Source organism: Pleurodeles waltl, chromosome 6 (genome assembly GCF_031143425.1).
Source record: "Pleurodeles waltl isolate 20211129_DDA chromosome 6, aPleWal1.hap1.20221129, whole genome shotgun sequence".
Taxonomy (NCBI): Eukaryota; Metazoa; Chordata; class Amphibia; order Caudata; family Salamandridae; genus Pleurodeles; species Pleurodeles waltl.
In genome coordinates, this window is record NC_090445.1 from 560983163 (window position 1) to 561003599 (window position 20437).

Genomic DNA, 20437 nt, shown 5'->3' on the forward strand with positions numbered 1-20437 from the left:
TGTCGGTTTTTTTGATCTCAGGCTCCTTTTGCGGGGCGGTTGTTGTTCAGCAGGAGGTGGGGTTCTGGGGGGCTGTCGTTGTGGTGGGGCCTCCTGTCCACTAGCGCCGGCGGAGGTGGTAGGCTGTTCCTGTTCCTGGCTAGTGACAGGGGCCCTGTGTGATGCCACATGGTCCCGAAACGTGTCCTCTATACGGTTCAGGGCCTGGACTATGCTCCCCATAGCGGTTGAGATGTTGGTTAGTTGGTCGCTGAACCCCATGTAGCGTTGCTCCTGCTGTGCCTGGATCTCCTGGAACCTGGCCAGTACCGTCGCCATCGTCTCTTGTGAGTGGTGGTAGGCAGCCATGATGGTGGTGAGGGCCTCTTGGAGAGTGGGTTCCCTGGGCCTCTCCTCCCCTCCCTGTCGCACAGCAGCCCTCCGAGTTGCCCTGTTTCCCTGGGCCTCTGTCCCCTGGACGGTGTGCCCACTCCCACTGCCCCCAGGTCCCTGTTGTTGTTGGGTTGGTGGGTTACCCTGGGGGCCCTGTAGTGGTAGACACACCGCTGCTTGACCTGTCCTAGAGACAGAGGCATGGGCCCGCTGGGTGGGAGCTGTGCGGTTGTTCCCAGAGGGGGTTGGGTCTGCAGTGGCCTGTGTCTGGGTGAGGGGAACCGACTGCCCAGAGGTCCCCGATGGTCCGGGCTGGTCGTCAGGTTCCAGGTCGACAGAGCTGCTGTCATCACTAGTGGCCTGTTCCGGGGGTGGGATGGACATTTCTGGTCCCTCCTGACCGGTGTGTTGTCGTTCGGGTGCTGCATGGGGTAAGAGGGTATGGTTATTGTTTCTGTGTGTGCATTAGCTTGCGTTTTATAGGTTCCCTTGTCCCCCAGTGCTGGCATTCCCTTGGGGGAGGTGTTGTGAGGGTGTTTTGTGGGGGGGGGGGGGGTGATGGGTATGTGCAGTGGTCATGCTTAGGTGATGGGTGTCCATAGTTTGGGGGTGGCATGCAGGGGTTGGTGTTGGGTGGGTTGTGCTGGGGAGACATTCTCAGGGAGGTTGTGTGCTGGGGGGTTGGGGGTGAGGGTGGGGGTTAGCATGCTGGGGGTGGGGTGAAATGGTTGGCCTTGTACTTACCAGAGTCCATTCCTCCGTGTACTCCAGCGAGGCCATCAGGATGCAGGATGTTGAGTACCTCCTGCTCCCATGTTGTGAATTCGGGTGGAGTGGGTGGGGGTTCCCCGCCAGTCTTCTGCACTGCGATGTTGTGTCGCGAGACCATCGAGCGCACCTTCCCCCGTAGGTCGTTCCATCGTTTGCGGATGTCCTCTCTATTTCTGGGATGCTGTCCCACCGCGTTGACCCTGTCCACGATCCGCTGCCAGAGCTCCGCCTTCCTCGCTATGGTGGTGTGCTGGACCTGTGAGCCGAAGAGCTGGGGTTCCACTCTTATGATCTCCTCCACCATGACCCGGAGTTCTTGGTCCGAAAAGCGTGGGTGCCTTTGTGGTGCCATGGGGTGGGGTGTATGAGGTGTGGGGTGGTGTATGTGATGATGTGTGTGTTGGTGTGTGGTGCTTTGTGCTTCTATGTGGTGTGTGTGATGTTGCGGTGTGCCTCTGTGTGTCTGGCTATCTATTCTCTGATGTGTGTCTCTCTCTCCTTCGTCTCTGGTTTTTGTTGGTAGGGGTTTGTGGGTGATGTGGGTGTGTGTTTTATATGGTATTGGATGTGTGGGAGTGGTGTGTGTAAGGGTTTCAGGTGTGTGCCTTTCAAATTGTCCAATGTGGTAGGGGTTTGTAAAGGTGTGTGTATTTTGACCGCGGCGGGGTCTACCGCCAATGGAATACCGCGGTTGAATGACCGCCGCGTGGATTTGCGGGTCATAATGGGATGGGCGTATTTCTGTTGGCGTGGCGGTGGAGGTTTGGTCTTCTCCAGTTTACCGCTGGCCGCTGATGTGGCGGACTGCAGTGGAGGGTGGATTTTCGGAGGTTTTGCAGTTGTGGGTCAGAATGTCCGTGGCGGCTGACCGCGGCGGTATTGTGGCGGCCTTCTGACCGGCGGTAAGCGGCTTTTACCGCCGGTCAGAATGACCCCCTATGTGCTGAACTTGCAAAATAGCCAAACTCAACAATTAGAAATCAACACAGCAAAAACTAAAACTATGTCCATCCAGAATAACCCTGGCTCATCCCTTAGGATCAAGCTTGGTGACACCAATCTAGATGAAGTCAACAGTTATAAGTACTTATGGCTGTACATTGATAAGAAGCTAGCTTTCAAGGACCACGAACAGTACATCGTGATGAAAGGAAATGCATCGATTTTGGCGTTTTGTGCCTTGGCTAAAAGGCTGGTAGTTCCCCCGTTTAAGGCATTCAGGCCTGGATGGTCCTGCAATCTTACAAGACTGTGAAGCCAGCAGCCTACCTAAGCATAACTTTCTCAGTGCACCTAAAAAGAAAGCTATTGGCTAGTCGTCCTGGCGTATTACCATCCCTGGACAACCTGCAGTTGAGGAAACACCCTGGTTTAAAGTCATGTGCTCTGTGCAGTGCCACCTGAGAGGACATTATTCAATTGGTCTGCATATGCCCGCTATTAAAGCTTAAACGTGCTGCCCTACTGATAGAGGCTTTAACATTCGAGGTATTAGAACTTGTAGAATGGCCATAATTAACACGCGTGACCCTTCCGACCCCCAGATCAATTGTAAACTGATGAACTTCCTGATCGCGTTTGATCATATTTTGAACAAAACATCCGCTGGCAGATAACAATACAAATGATGTGTGAAGCTCACCAGTAAAAATCCTGGCGAGTGGTCTACCAGCACGGTGTCAAAATACTGGCAGCAATTTTACAGTTTTGGACTTTATGGAAAGAGCATATTTTCATCTTGTCTGCTCTTAAATAAGTGTCTCTGATGGTCAAATAACTATAAATTAATAGTACACTGTAAGCTGATTCTGCGATGTCATTCTGCTTTTAAATCGCTTAATAATGACTGTATTAAAGTACTCAATAATATATTAATCAATATTTTATGCTATCACATTTTATCAATATTTTAGTGATGTTTATATTTTCGTGAATATGAAATCGTTGTGGATTGAATTAACTGAAAACAATAAAGTACAAAAACGTATAAAGAGTCGGCAAACCCAGCTTAAGGACTCCAGACCCAAAATGGGGAATGGGAGCTAAAGCTGCTTGCCCAATTGGATTTTTTTTTTTTTTTTTAATATTGATCTTTCAGACATTTTGAAAACACAGGTTCATAAACCATCCATGAACCAACAGCCCAGATAAGTCTATCCTTCAGAGCTTGACTGACATGCTGGCTCAATTTGAGGCCTACAAAACCACTTATCTAATATAATTTCTTAAAAACTACTAAATGGATTTACACCAAACTAAGCAAAGATACTTCCTTAAGTAAAGTTCTACTTTCAGGGCACGTTTGGTGTAATTTCATTCTGCTGTTTTTTATCTCAGTGAACAGCTTCCTGTAGGAAACAAAAATGAGAAACATCACTATTTTTACTTTTTTGGACCCTCTCCCCATTTGTTTTGTCCTCAATTGATGCACCATTATGAAACGTGCCATGCCGAACCCCAGTGAATAGAGGTTTTTGTTTGTTTGTTTTTTAATCAAAAACTCACAAGAGCTGGAGCAAATTTCATATTACAAATGCTTTACACATGGAAACAATTTTTCTAATGGTCAAGCTTCTTCTTTACTCTGATTTTACCTTGCAGCACAAATGTAACCCCATGCATCCTGGTTTTGGTTAATATTTTTAACACACATAAATATGTGAACATTGTGTATTAGTTTCATAAACTATCACAGAAGCGTGTTCTAGAGAAAATTACACACACATTGGCATAGACAATTAGGTAATTTTGTAAGATTTGGAATCTCTTGGTTCAATACCTATCTAGGATGGAGCCCTTAGGCTGTATGCCCACAATCACAGCACACTGTGTTTTTTTGTTTGAAGAAAGGGCATAGACTACTCCTGCATTAAACATTGTGTGTTGGAGAGGATAGACTGTTCCTTCATGTATAATATAAATAAATGGACCATACAGTGACTGTGCATGTGGATTGGTGAAAATAGAGGTAGGGATGTTAATCTGGATCTCTATTAGATTAGACTCTGCATTGCAGCTTCGTGCAAACACATTACTTCACAAAAAGTGAGACTGGGGGAATTCCCCACATCAGTTGATGTAATTGTCAAATTCAAACGCTACGAAATGTTGATTTAGAAAAAGGTGGCTGGTATGTTCTAGGTGTCTCACAAGAGAACAAGTTAGTGGAAGTGGTTTATTTTCTTACACCTCCTAATTATGACAATAATTGGTATTTATTGATCTTCACTGGTTTTATGATGCCCATCGGCACCAGCAGTATGCAGTACAGGTGGATAGAGGGTGTTCTTGTTGTCCAGTTTGATGGTGACTCAGGCATGTATGATGGTCTTCCGGGTATTGCTTGGGAGTCATATGAAGATTTTCCTCAGTACGTTGATGGCATGGAAGCAGGATGCACTGATGGTGTTACTTGCACAGTCATGTCCTGTTTGATGACAATGGTGATCTTCGTTCTAAGGTTGGATGGCCACCAGGTGGAGTCCCATGGTGAGGTGTTCTTTCAAAAATCACTACTTCTGTCTTATTGGTGTCTGGCTTGAGACAGTTGACTTCATCCAGTTGGCTTCTTCGGTCATGCAGGTTGTGAACTTTATCCATGCACTGTGGGTCTTGTCTAAGAGGGACATTTTGAGTTGCCTGTCATCGGCATAGGAGAGGATGTTGATGTTGTGAGCGTGGATGACAATGTCTAGAGGGATCATAGAAGCATTGAAGAGGGTAGGGCTGAGGGATAAACTTTGTGGCACTCCACAGACAAGTTTGTGAATTTCTGATGAATATGGGTTCAGGCTGACAGCTTATATTCTGCCTGTTAGGAAGGAGCAGATTGTTTGGACAGCAGGTCCTTGGATGCCAGTCTTCTGCAGGCATCAGATTAGGATGGGGTGGGAGACTGTGTGAAATGCTGCAGAGAGGTCCAGAAGGATGAGGACCGCCATGTCTCCTCTGCCCAGGATCATAAGCATTTTGACTGTGGCTGTGATGAGCACTCTTTCTCTGCTGCAGTGCTTTGGGGTGCTACGAGGCATGCATAGATTTTAATTAGGTTCAGTGGTTGCCTACAGGTGCTAAATACAGGGCTGGAGGCAATTTTGGAATAAATCAAGCAGTAATAGTGGTTTGTGGCTCTTATCTTTTGGTGAAGAAGCATTGTCCTGTGAGAAACAGCTCAGGTGTTTGGAGCAGTAACTCCTGGTATACTGAGAGACAGCTTGGCTACTTCAATATTGTATATAAAATGTATGTATGTATAACCTGAAGCACACCTCAGCTGCCTAAAACAAGAACCACTACAATCAGTTTCTCATGTTGCAAACAGATGTAGAAATTGCTGGCAGGGTGTCTATGGAGAGGTAGTACTGTGTAACAGCAGCACTCCCTTTGTATATGTGTTGTATCACTGTGTAATGCCTTTCTACCTAGTGTAGTTTGGCAGCAAAATACTTGCAAACCCTAACTCTGCTGTCAAACTAAACCATGGGCAGTCAAATGTAGCAGAACTCTGAACATAGTAGGGTACAAGTACGAAAGCATTACACAAGGAAAACACACTTCTTTGTGAGAAACACATTCCAATGTTTCAGTGTGTACAACACACTTTTTCCTGTAATTGCTAAAAGAAATTTAAGAACCACCTTTACAGAGACTGTAGTCATTCTCCCAGAAGGCGTTCTGGAGAAATTATTAACAGATTACAGATTTTATCAAGCACACTGCCCATCCAAGATTTACCACAAAAATATTTTAGTGGTTTTGCTACTGTATGTGCTGTGGGTCTTAGAAGTGAATTGAAAGCTGGTTGTTATAAAGCATGTTATTACAAGACACTATTTCTGTTTTTTTCAGTTAGGTAGTCAGAGGACAAAGCACCAGCTTGCTCAATGTGGGGTGATAATAACAACTATGTTATGCTCATGATAGTGCAGATTAATGGCAGGGAAAATAACAACTAATAATATTGCCTACTGAGTAGTATTCAGTCTATTTCAGGAGGAATTATCAGTGAATCAGAAATCAGACCTGTCACTTGCCAGTCATGCACCACAGTCAGGTGGGTTATACCAATAAGCTCAGTTCTTTAAGACCTGTGCATGAGTGCAGCCTCCAACAAGCATATGTTGCAACATCCAGATTAACAGACTCTATAATTACCTTTGGCCAACAATCGAGCAAGAACGCCTTTCTAGACATGCAATAATAAATACTTAATTAGGAAGTTATCATGCCCAGAAGGAATGGTTAGAGAATTGTTAAAAAGCATTTTTAAATAACTTTACGAAAAATTGTTTAATGTAATTTGTACTGAAATCTGTTCAACCTGCTTCTTACTTCATTTCTTTCAACCTCTCCTTTAACGTTCTGTGTAAGCAGTCTATAAACATTGTCAAATCCACACAATCATGTTTTTTTTAAATAGTAGTCGGTTTGTACAATATGTTTAAAATACACAGTTTGTCACTATTTTGTTGTATTGACTGTGAAGATAAGTCAGCTCTCAATTGTTTGAAGTATTAGCTCCGCCTCCATTGCTTTGTGTGTCAGCCCCCCTAAAGTTCCGGTCTAGTTGCACCCCTGGCGCCGGGCCAGCTTATTTACCCACACCGTGCCGATTCAAGTGGCTGCTTTAAGCAACATTAGCATCAACAGCCTGAAAACTGACATCCCTGCAACCCTCCCAGGACTGCCGATTCAGGTGGCTGCTTTCAGCTGCTCTCGCATTCGCTGCTTGACGACCATCACTGCAGCTGAAACAGGATGGCAAAAGGTGCTGCTGGCATCCTGTTAGCATTTCGCAGATTCCACCCTCACATAGATTCTGGAGGCATCAGCCTTCTTTCATAACCCTGGTTTTTCTGCTCGTGCAAGCATGACAGCTTTACAAAACAGTGTGTCGGTCTAGCTTCTGTTAAACGCACTGGCGCCCTTGTGTGACATATGGGGGAAAAGTGTTATTTCCCTTTCAAAATAAAAGATGAAAAAACAAAGAGAGAAAACAGGGGAAATAAAAAATATAGAAAGCTTTGTCAGTAATGTGTATCATTTCTGTCTCTTTCTTTATGGTCATGTTTAGTATTGCCTCAATATTATTTTTGATATCTCTGTTCTGGCATTGGGATAGCCAGCTTTGGTATCCTTGAGGACTATTTATTGAGTTACTCTACTCCTTTCAGCCAGTCTTTCACAATGGAACACAAAAAGCGAGCAGCTAAAAAGCATCTTTGTTCCAGCAGTGGCGATTATACTAATAGGGGTACGCAGGATGGGGATGACTAGTTCAGAGGATTTTGGTCTCTCTGAGGACCAGTTTCAGCTTCTTATTTCTTTTTTGTCAGAGGGTATTCATAAATCAAGGGACAATGCTAGTATCAGGTATTCCCCTTCTTCTCCCACATCTTCTTTTCATTCAATCATTAGAAGTGTCATCTCTCTCCTCTTCTTATTCCTGGCCCTCCCCTGAGCATGAGGAGTATGAGATTCAGGTTCCATAAGCAGCTCCCAGGTCTAAATTCATTAGGAAACAAGACCTTTTAACTCTCTTCTCAGATATCTGGGAGACAGTTTAAGCATCCTGTTGAGAAGGAATTCAAAGACGGTGAGCCGAATGCGAGTTAACATGGATATTTATTTATGTAGCTCCAAACAAGTGGCACCGACAGACCCAGCCATGACTGCCCACCAACCGTCCGTCGTTTCTCCCTGCACGCGCCCGACATTCCATGCCGCACGCGCCCCACATTCCATAGCTGGAATTCCTACCTATTGCCACACATCCCCCTCTCAACAAAGAAAAATAAATACAACAACAACAACAAAAATATAATTAACTACACAACAAAACTAAACTAACAATACCCCAAAACCTCAATAGTTTTTTTAAATATGCAGCATATAATGATACCGCATAATAAGGCAAAACAAATACAACATTCACTTGTGGATTACATAGTCCTTTAAGTATGTGGGCATTTTCTTGTTCCTCTCGCTACAGCGTGGCACTTCACACTCATTGTCATGATCACTATGACACCCAGACTCAACCACGCCAGTAGAGTTGCTTCCAAATAAATATCCACTGCATTCCTCTCTGCAATCTGCATCTCGCATCACAACATTAGGCTCTCTCCTACATATAGACACATGCCTTACATTCCAAACTTTGCCATCATCCAATTTTACCGCATTCTTCAAGACTCTCACAATCTTCCTCGGTTCGGACCATTGAGATCTCCTTTTTCCACAAAATCCAGGTAACTTGACTCGGACACTTTGTCCCACTTTGAGTTCGCCAATACTGGATCTGACATTATGGCACAACTTAACCTGAGATTGGAACTCTAGCACCCTGTTCCTCATCTCCTCATCACAAACTACCTTGAATTTCTCACGATTTCTTTCCATCAACCACCAAGGAATCAAACCAGTAGAAGGCTTCCTTCCCCTTAACAGTTCAAAAGGCATTTTCCCTGTCACAGAATGTGGTGATGCCCTGTAGGAAGAAAGCATCCTTCTTACTGCTTCCTTCCATGGAATTCCAGACTTTAAAGCTAGTTGGATAGTTTCCTTAACAACTCTGTTAAATCGTTCAACTAATCTGTTAGAAGAAGGATTATACAATGCTACCCTGACATGCTTAATGCCATTTCTTTCCAAAAATGCTGCCATTTTTGTAGAAGTAAACTGCACACCATTATCAGATACTAATGTCTCTGGAACCCCTTCTCTAGCAAAAACATTTTCCAAAAACTCTATGACAACTTCAGTGGAAATTTTGCTCACGAACTCAACCTCAGGCCATTTGGAAACATAATCCATCAAAACAACAGCGTAAGCTTCTTTTGCTGGTAAAGTGGGGAACGGACCAATGAAATCAATAGCCAATTTCCTCCAAGGCCTATCAGGTAGTTCTACTGGCAATATCGGTGCAGAACAAGGTTTGGCACTCTTATCACTTTGGGCACAAGCAGTACAATTTTGCACAAATCTGTCAACCATTGCATCCACACCTGGCCACCAGAAAAATTCCTTTACCTGCCGTTTATTCCGAGACATTCCACTGTGACCAACATGACTTCTTTGCACAATCACATCATGTACTCCCTTCGGAGGGATTATTCTGTCACCACGCATGATTATACCATTTTCTAAACTAAGTTCACTCTGCAATTTCCATAACACTGCACTCTCACCTCTCAGAGATCTCTCACTAGGCCACCCATCACTTATATATTTTTTTATCAATTGCATTTTATTATCTTTCATAATTTCTCTTTCCCATACCTGTTCAGTTAATACCGTTTGTTCTGTCTCACAATTTATCTCAGAATTAGAGATTACATCAGCATACGTGTATGCAACATCACATTCAACGTCTTCATGTGCATCTTGAATAGGTAACCTAGGCCAGTGGTTCCCAACCTTTTGACTTCTGTGGACCCCCACTTTATCATTACTGGAGCCGGGGACCCCCACTGAAACTTTATTGGAATCCAGGGACCCCCCCACTGAGTGTTCACAAATAGCAGGGGACCTAATCAGTTAATATTATTTAATTTTCTAAGAAGTCGCGGACTCCCAGGGGTCCCCGGACCACAGGTTGGGAATCACTGACCTAGGCAATCCATCAGCAATAACATTATCTCTACCGGGTACATACTCTATTTCAAAGAAATACATTTGCAATTTGGAAGCAAGTCTTGCTAATCTTGGAGACAAATTCCGCCCACCGCCCAGTTGTAGAATATTTACTAAAGGTTTGTGATCTGTACGCAATTTAAATTTTCTTCCCCACACGTACATTCAAAATCTTTCTACAGCCCATGAAGCTGCTAACAGTTCTTTCTCAATCACTGAGTAATTTCTTTCAGATTGAGATAAGGTGCGTGAGGCATAAGATACAATCCAATTCTTACTATTACTTTTCTGCGATAAAACAGCCCCAATGCCATAATTACTTGCGTCAACTGCAATTATACAATCAGCATTCGTTACAAATGGTTTCAGACATGGTGAATTCACAATTTGTCGTTTGATACAATCAAAAGATTCTGACTGTTATTGCTCCCACACAAATTGAACATTTTTCTTTAAAATTCTTCTCAGATTCTCCACCTTGGTTGCATAATTCTCAATGAACCGAGAGTAAAATTCAGTAAGACCCAGAAACGACATTAGTTGTTCCTTACATTCAGGTATAGGTGCGTTCACTATAGCTTTTACATGACTTACTTTGGGACGGATACCTTCAGATGAAATGACATGTCCTAAATATTCCACCTGGGATTGGCCAAATCTACATTTATCCTTCCTTACGGTTAAACCATTTTTGTCAAGCAATGTTAAAACATGCTTGAGAACTTTGTCATGTTCCGCCTTATTCTTGCCATATAACAATATGTCGTCCTGGAACACCCTCGCATTACTCACGTCACAAAATATCTTGCTCATCTCCCTTTGGAATACTGCAGATGCACTAGCAAGACCAAAGGGCATTCTTATGTACTGAAACGCACCTTCCGTCGTTACAAATGCTGTATAATGCCTTGAAGATTGATCCAGTTCTATCTGATGATATGCACTGGATAAATGAATAGTAGAAAAGATTGAAGCTTGGAACACAGACGAAACCAATTCTTGCAGATTCAGTAACGGAAATGTATCAACCCAGATCGCTCCATTTAAAGATCTTAAGTCGACGCACAGTCTGAGATCCCTGTTTCTCTTAAGAGATAAAACCACTGGTGACATCCAATCAGAGCTCTCAATTGGTTCGATAATATTTTTATCGCACAAATCCTTCAACAGTTCTTTTAACTTAGATCTATAATTTACCGGAACATTGCGTACTTTATGCCTCACAGGACTGGCATTTTCGTGAAATATAATTTTATGTTTATATCCTTCCAATTTACCTAAAGACTTCGAAAACACTGTAGGATACCATTCTTCCAAATCATCATATTGCAGCTCTCCCAGGAAATCATGCTTCAACACTGCATACACGGGATGTGATTTCGTAGAATCTATCTTAATTCCTAATTCCTTTATGTGTGGCCATCCTAAAATTGCTTGTCCCCTTTCTGCTACATATAGCTTGCCTGCACACAATCTTTTCCCAAACTCCATGTGCACATTGACATAACCAACAATAGGACTTTTGTGCCCTGTGTAACTTCCAGGATTCACAGCTGATGGTAACAACTTCCTACCAGGCCACAAACTCTTAAATTTACTCAAACTCATGATCGTAAACCACGCACATGAGTCAACCATGGTAGTAACCACCACCCCATCTATACGCAAGTCACAAGTGGGTAAACCAGCCAACTGACCTTGAGACGAACAATCATCATTAGGTAACACACTCAAAACGACTTCATGCACTCCCACACAATCGAGATCTTCTTCCCTAGAAATATAACTGACCCCTTTCATACTCTTACACACTTTGCTAAAGTGTCCCATTTTCTTACATAGATTGCAACACTTGTTAGTTGCTGGACACTTCTTAGAATTTGCTAAGTGGTCAGCAGCACCACATCTGTATAATTCCTTGTAGCAGTCTTCTTCCACTCAACTCTCTTTTCAACACCTTTCGAGTCTTTAGTAATAGCGCTAACATCAACCACACCATGTTCAGTATCATTCATATCCTTCCTTACAGTTCGGATACATTTTTCAGACACTTCCATTGTTCGTGCCACATCGATTGCATGGTTCAGGGATAAGTCGCTACCACACAACCACAATTTCTCTTGAATTTTGCAAGATTTAGTTTTCATCAGAATCTGATCCCGCAAAACTTGGTCATACGACATTTGTTCAAACTTGCAAGTAACAGCTAAACCTCTAAGAGCAGCTACAAATTGATCAATAGATCCTTCGTCCTGTTGTGATCTAGAATAAAATTTGTAGTGTTCCAATACTACATTTATTTTTCTACCATAACGTTCCTGAAGTTGCTTCTTAGCAAGTTCATAGACGTTAAAATTTCCAGCGTTCTCAATTGGTGGTAAGTTCTTGAATTCTCTTAATCCGATAACGCCCAATCTATGCTTCAATAACGCCAAATATCTTTCAGGGGGGCACTCCCGCTCTTCCAAAACTTCCACATAAGCTTCAAATAAGTCTATCCATAGTTCCCATTGAATAGGAGGTTCACCAGGTTCAGCAAGAAAAAATGGTGGGGGATGAATATTTGACATACTAAAAAAAATCCCAAATTCCAAAATGGCAAAGAAGAAAAGAAAGAAAAAAAATATACGAAAAAAAACTTAACAAGTCAAAACAATGATGTGTTATAATCCAGCATCATATAACACAAGCATAACAATATCCACTGTGGATTAACACGCAATGTCTGAGCAGTAAAAATAAAACTCAAGGATTAAGTTAAAATGGCCGCCGCTGCTTCCTTGGACAGGTGACAGATGATAAGCACAAGTTCAATGTACCGGGTTTACCTTGAGATGGCTGCCGCAGTTCCTATTACCTTTCTGTTTGAAAAGCGCGCTCTAGACTTTAGATGTACACGCCCCTAGGCTCACAGTTGCCAATAAGCGTGTAAATAAATATATCGTCATTCACGATTTCAGAAAATAGATGGCAATCCGAAGAAACCGTGAAAATGACGAATAACGTCCTTAAATGCCGGTCAACAAAGCTTAGGAGTGGCAACAGACGTGTCATTTTACTCATAACAGTGCCTTCGGTGCCGCTGACAGTTCCCTCTCGTCGCCAATGTTGAGAAGGAATTCAAAGACGGTGAGCCAAATGCGAGTTAACATGGATATTTATTTATGTAGCTCCAAACAAGCGGCACCGACAGACCCAGCCATGACTGTCCACCAACTGTCAGTCGTTTCTCCCTGCATGCGCCCGACATTCCATGCTGCACACGCCCCACATTCCATAGCTGGAATTTCTACCTATTGCCACACATCCCTGTGGAGGATCGTTTGACCAGCACTAGTTCAGGTCTCTTTTGGCAACTACAATTCCGTTCCCCTACTTGTTTGGCAGTCAACAAGGAAGTTTTAGATCTACTTAAAAGGGAATGGAAGAATCCCGAAAAGGCAGAACTCCACAAATTTTTGCCTCTGACCTTTGACAAAGGGCAATGTGGGGATCCCGGCATCAGTCAAATAGACTCTATCGTTGGATATATCATGATTTAGATTTTGGCGGACAGGATATTCGTCACTGTTGTGTCGGAGTAACCCGTCAACCGAATTCTGAATCAGACCCTCAGTGTTTCACTTCACCTTACCTGGATATCTGGCTTCTTCACTATCCGTCACCGTCCATTCTTCGGACTCACATACATCTGGTATGCCAAGTTCTTAAGGACTTTGGTCTTCTTATAAATTGAGAGAAATCCCATCTCAAGCCCACTCAGGATGTATAGTTCATCAGCACTCTTTTCCAGACAAATCTGGGACTGGTCAGTCTCCTCCAATCCTGGTCAAAGACCTTGAGGAATTTGTTACTTTCTTTGGAGAACAGACCTGCAGCATCTGAAAGATATTGGTTACACCTGCAGGGTCATATGGTATGTAAGTTTCCTTATGTACTATATTACATTATGGTTCCTCTTGCCTTCTTGCTTCTGATTTGACTCTTTCTTTCCTACATGGTTCCCTGGGCTCATCTTCACCATGGTCTCCTGGTTTGGAAACTTCTGTCACATGGGAAGCTGAGATCTCAGCCCCTGGAGCACATGGTGCCTGTCTCAATGAACAATTGGTAGAGTTCTCCTCTAGCTCTTCTCCTTCCCCAGGTCTTGACTATGGATATGAGCAAATTGGGGTGGGACGTAACCCTGGGCAGTCACTCAGTTAAGGAGAAGTTCTTACCACAGGACAAGATTCGCTCTTCAAATTGGAGGGAGTTGAGGGCAATGTATCTGGCTCTGCTACACTTCCCTGCTTTATAATCAGATCTAACATAGAGTCCCACTCTCTAGCCTCCCTCACTTTTCAGACAGTCACTTGGTAAGAAGGGCATCCTCTCTCTCTCTCTGCAATTTACATTTGAGGGGAAGACTATGTTCAGGCTGACAGACTAAGCAGAGTTTTTCCTTCTTCCCACAATTTCTGTCTGGAGCCCTGCATTTTTGATCAGGTGTGCCAAAGGTCCGGCACCATTCAGGCAAATCTGTTTGCGACTTCAGAGAATACCCGGATTCTTGGGGAGTAGATGCTCTCAGCCACCCTTGGCCTCCCCTTCTATTATATGCCTTCCCACCCTTCCTTCCCCTTGATTCACAAACTCTTTGCCCGGTTACAGAGGGAGGAAATGTTCTTTATTTGGATAGCCTCCTTCTGGCCATGGATGGCATGGTTTCCCTAATTGAAATTGATATTGAAGACACAGGATTGTCCCCTCAGGTCTCCAATTCTTCCCCCAGACACATGCTGGAAACTGTGTCTGACAGTATGGCTATTAAAAGGTTGCAGGGTGTTTCCTTCCCAGTTGCAAACTCAATAACACATTCTTGGAAGCTGTGCATTAGGAAATTCTATAATCATCGCTGAATATCCTTTTTTAGAAGGTGCACAGACAGGTCTCTAAACCCCACTAATTGTCACTCCACTTGGATGCTTTGGTTTTTAAAGGATGAATTTCAGAAAGGTTTACCCATCTCTATCTTGAAAGTAAAGTGGGTGGCAATTAAACCAGTAAGGGTTCCTCAGGGTGTTCCTGAGTTAAATTCCATGGGCACTCGCCTTCTAATGGGCTTTTCCAGACTAAACAACTTGTTAAAACTACTACTTGTTAAAACTACTACTCTTACATTAGATCTGCCCCCAGATCTCAAGGCTTTACAGTCTCTTCCTTTTGAACCAGTAGAGACTGTAAGCCTGAAGCATTTGTCCTTGAAGGTATTTTTCTGGTGGCTATCACATCAGCCCATAGACTTGGGGAGTTGAGGTAGTTGTCTATTTGCCCTCCCTATTTACAAATGTTTTCTGATAGATTGATCCTTAAACTGGGGCCAGATTTTCTCCCCAAAGTTGTTTCCTTTTTTCATCAGCCATTGGAAATAACATTGCCCTATTTTTTCTATCTCCCTCTACGCCTGAGAAAGAGCATGACACACCTTGGATGCATTAAGGGCAGTGAAAATCTGTTTGCCTAGAACAAAGGGTTTCAGACAATGCAATAATTTGTTTATAAATGTTGGTATTCTCTGTCATGGTCAGAATGCATCTACAGCTACTTTAAGTAGATGGCTTAGGTCTTTAGTTTCTACTGCTTATGCATCACAAAACAAACAGTTGTTAGGTGGAGTCCAGGGGAGATCTACTCAAAGAATGGCAGTCTTCTGGGATGCAGTTGGTGGTGTTTCTGTTGTGGACAGTTGTAGAGCAGCCACTTGGGTGTCTCCCTCTACCTTTATTTCTCATTACAGACTGAATGTGGTGGAATCTTTGGATTTTGTTACAGGGGTTCTGCCCGCTCTTAAGCCCTGAACAATATGTTTGCTTCTCTATTCGCTTTCTTGTTTATAAATAAATAAATTGCCTTTGCATTACCCAAGAGCTGGTCTGATTTCTTGGAATTCAGGTTGTTCTTGCACAGCTTTGTTATATCCTCATAATAGTAAGTATTGGTGCAAGAAAAGGGGTGGAGGAGTTATGGGATTCAATTAACCGGTAATCCACATTACTCCCAATAGCCCTTTTCTCGTACCAATACTTATGGCCATCCCTCCCCATTCCTGAGACACAACCTGAATCCTCATATTAGCTTGGGGACATACAGGAAGTGTTTTGGGCTCCATCCCTCTTTAAGACCAGTTTGGTAGGAGGGGCTTGGAGATAAGAGAGGAGAGGGTTTTTGCTGAGTAAAAGTTGGACATCTCATGATAGTAAGTATTGGTATGACAAAAAGGGTATTGGGAGTAATGATTACCAGTAAGTAATTGAATCATTGCTAGAATGAGGTGTGGTGTTTCTGTCAAACTCCCCTGCCCAGTTTCCCCTGACTCATACAACAAGTGCCTTATTCATTTTCAACATGTGTGTGTGCTAAGGTATGCAAGTGGTTTTCAGTAGGTCTGCACAACACTAACCTGACAATGGCAACATACCAGGGTTGGTCCTGTAAGTATGTTTATGATAATGTTTTAATGCACACAGCTGTCCCCGAACTGGGAATCACAAAGCCATGGCTCTGTCCAAAAAAGGGCATGGAGGGTGTATGAGCTAGAACAGCCAGGTTTTCAGTTGTTTCCTAAATATAGTCTCCGGCGGACTTTCTTGAATGTGCAAAGGTAACCTGTTCTAGAGTTTGGGGACAATGTATTATCCTTCAAGCTTATTGCCAGGGACAGCAGCAAGATGTTGACTGCTAGAGTGGAGAGTATGGGTTGTGTTGTAGAAGGGGACTAACTACTGAATGTACTGAGTTCCTGTTAAGGTGAGGGCAGGACAGATAAAGCAAAGAACCTTAAATTCCTTGGAGTTGCGACTCAGAACATGGAGGATGAGACAGACAGCAGAGTTCTACACAACCTGCAGGCATTTGAGCAAGGCCTGAAGGATGCCTACATAAAGTACATTACCATAGTCCAAGTCTGAGATAATAATCATCTGAACAATGGTGTAGAAGGGGGAAGGAACAGGAGAATTTTCTTCAGGCATCATATGAGACTGAAGCAACAGGCTGCAAAGATTTTTATCTGATGGTCCAAGGATGGTCTACTTTCAAACTACATACCTAGATCTGTCACTACGTCATTGGGGGTAGGTGGAGGACTATGGGAATTAGGCCGCCAATAAGGAAACCACAGGTGTGGCTGTTTACCAAAAAACAGGATTCCGTTTTTTCACCATTACATTTTAGGCAATTTAGGCCCACCCATTTTGTCACAGCTAAAAGGCAGTTTTGGAACTGTGTGGGATTGGCAGTGTATACATGAGTTAAAGAGACAATGAGCTGGGTATCATCAGCATATGTAAGAAGGGATAAGCCAATGGACTGAATGATTCCAACCAAAGTACAGAGATATATGTTAAAGTGTTGAGCTCAGGGTCAAGCTCTATGGAACTCCAAGAAGTAAGGGGTGAGAGAAGAATGAAAAAGGTTTGATAGAACCTTTAAAGATGGGTGTATTAGAAAGGAATTAATGTATCTTAGCACATTTTTGCAGATAACAATCTCCCACATTCTTTTACATCAGTTACAGTGGGACACAGTATCGAAGGCCACTGTGAGCTGTGAGATCGAAGGCCACAAGAGAGTAAGTGCAGCATAATCACCTTGATCTAAAATGAGGCACAAGTCCTCTGTGACTGTGAGAAGTGCAGACTCGGTGATATGCCTTGAAGGAGAACTTGACTGAGAGGCGTCAATATACTCTTTAGATTCTGAACAGTGTGAAAGTTGTAATTTTATGTGTTTCTATGAGATGTTAGCTTGAAACAGGAGGAGAGAAAAGGGCCAATAGTTTCCTAACATTGAGGGGTCTAATGAAGACTTCTTGAGGAATGGAATTACTACTGCATGTTTTCAGTCCTGAGGAACAGAGGTAAAATCAACAGAATGGTTAAGAAGCTTACCTAGCATGGGGTAGATGACCGGGGGCCAAAGGCCAGTGCATACAGAAGGGCAGATTTGACTGAGCTAAGGAGGCAAGCCAAGGAGTTAGTCTCGACTGGGGTGAAACCTAAAGAGAGACTCATGGGATTGAGGGTTTTTAAATGAGCTAGTGCAGACAGCAGCTTGGGCTTCACATAAATGTTAGCAATTTTTTGATAGAAAAGGACACCAGGTTGTTACATATGCCCTCTGAAGCTGGGATGGTGGGAGTCCTGGCTGCTGGATCAAGTAGCGATTTGACAATGAAAAAAAATCTTTTGAGGAATTCGAAGCTGCATTGTAATCATAGCGGGAAGACCTAAGACAAGATTTAGAGCTTGGTGGACATGGTACTCTGTTGCAATGGCGACGGAGTACCATGACCTCCATACTCCATGTTCTGATGCCCAGATTTTAAGTTGAGCAGACTGCCAGGTTTATGCCTCCGGAATGAAGTTTACTCATCGGCGTAAACCTTTCTCTGATGGCCAAAGGGAGTATGAGTCATCAGAAGTAAGCCATCTGGTCATACACACTACCTAGAGTGAAAGGTCGGACGGCTCTTTACTTTTTTTACTGTCCCTGGAACATCCTGGGGGTGAGGGAACAGTACAAATACAAAACAATGACCCCCACACCATGGCAGAAACTCTCATGTTTGAGACGTTCCTCTTTACTTTTCCAAAAACAAACTCCTGCTTTGAAAGTTTGTATTTGGAAAAGTAAAAGGTTGAAGTAAGCATTCATCACCAATGATGGGCACACACCATACTTTTAAATGGCCTTGTATGTACCGCCGTGATGGCGGTTCATACAAACCCATCTAAATTTGGTAGGTGGAGTAAAGGCAGGGTGGCAGATGTAAAGTCCTCCAACACCCTGACTACCTTTACTACATCCATCAACCTCTAAATCAGGCTGCTATTGTCTTGTTCAGATGCTTCTGCAATTAAGATATAGGATTCATTTCACGCTAGCTGCATTCCTTGATAAACTTATACGAGTTAAGGTTTTCGAAGCCTCTGGTTCATGGCAATTACTGCAGCGTGGCCCGATCAAGATATTGTGTTTCCAGCTAAGACATCAAGGACTCTTTATACAGGCGGTCTACTCTAGGGGGTATTTATTAATTTATGCTGTAGGGGGGCTGCGGGGAGGGCAGTGAATTTTACAGGCAGATCGCAGTAGCCTAACGATAATTAGGTTAAGGGATAGCCTCAGAATGTGAATGTTATGTAGATTTGTAGAGTGCACTATTACCTGGGAGGGTATCCTGGCACTGAGCATAGGTGAGTCTACCCAATTCTAGGGCTTAGTGGGTCTTTTCCAAAAACCAGGTCTTCAGCTTTTTGCTGAAATCTCATGAGGACGAGGGACTTGTGTGTAGTGGCAGGGGGTTCCAAACTTTAGGAGCATTTTAGGAGAAGGCTTATCCATCGGATTTGGTTTTCCGTATACATGGGATGTGTGCAAGAAGGAATCCATGCGAGTGGAAGTGTGTGGAAGCTTTGTGAAAGCAGAGGTGATTGTTGAAGTATGCTGGACCAGTATTATGTAGTGCCTTGAAAACGTTGGTGAAGAGTTTGAACTGTGCTTGTTAGTGTATCGAGAGCCAGTGGAGCTCCTTCAGGTGTGATGTGAGTGTGGCGTGATGTGAGTGCGGCATGGGAGGTTGAGAGTGATTCTGGCCGTTGAGTTCTGAATGGCATGCAGCCTTCTGATGAGTTCTTTGTTCATCCCGACATAAAGGGGACTCCCATAGCCCATACTGCTTGTGATGATGGTGTGAGTGATGGTTTTCTGTATGCTGATTAGAAGCCATTTAGAAAGTCCACCTCAGCACCTTCAGGTTACAGAAGCATGAAGCAGTGATGGGGTTGACTTAGGCAGTCATGTCAAATTTGCTGTTGATCCTGAGGTTCATTGTGTGGGTGGTGGGCATGAGTGTCAGTCCTAGCTCTGTTGACCACCAGTTGAAGTCCCACTGTAAAGTCCTCTTACCCAAAAATCACAATTTCAGTCTAGTCAGTGCTCAGCTTCAAATCGTTGGCTTTAATCCTGTGGGTGATTTCAATCATGCCTAATACTGAATATGATCCTGGTACAGGGATTCTTGTCCATGAGGGAGAGAATGAGTAGGGCGTCATTAGCATAGGAGAGCATGTTGATGTTGTGAGAGTGAGTGATGCTGTCTAGAGGGATAATGTATGCATTAAAGAGGGTCAGGCTCGGGGAGCATCTTTGCTGAACTATGCAGATGAGGTTGTGGGCATCCAAGGTGTACAGTGTCAGGCTGACTGACTGGGTCTGTCCATTCAGGAAGCAACAGATCCATCATAGAGTGTGTCCTTCGATTCTGATGTCATGTAGAGAGTTGGATGAGAATGGGATGCAGAGAGGTCCAACAGCATGGGGGCGGTCATGTCTCCTCCGTCCAGAGTCATGCCAAGGTCTTCCATGGTGGCGATGAGGGCAGCTATCATGCAGTAAATGGATCTGAAACCAGACTGAGTGGTATCAAGGAGTTTCAAAACCTTGGCAAGGAATGGTAGCAGTCAGATCAATCTGTAGTTGGCAAGCGTTGAAGGGTCTGCGGAGGGAGTGGGAGGACACTTGCATGTTTATATCCAGTGGGCGTTTTCAGCTATGCAGACATTGAACATGATCCGGGTTCAGAGTTTCTTGTCATGAGGGAGAGAATGAGTTCTGG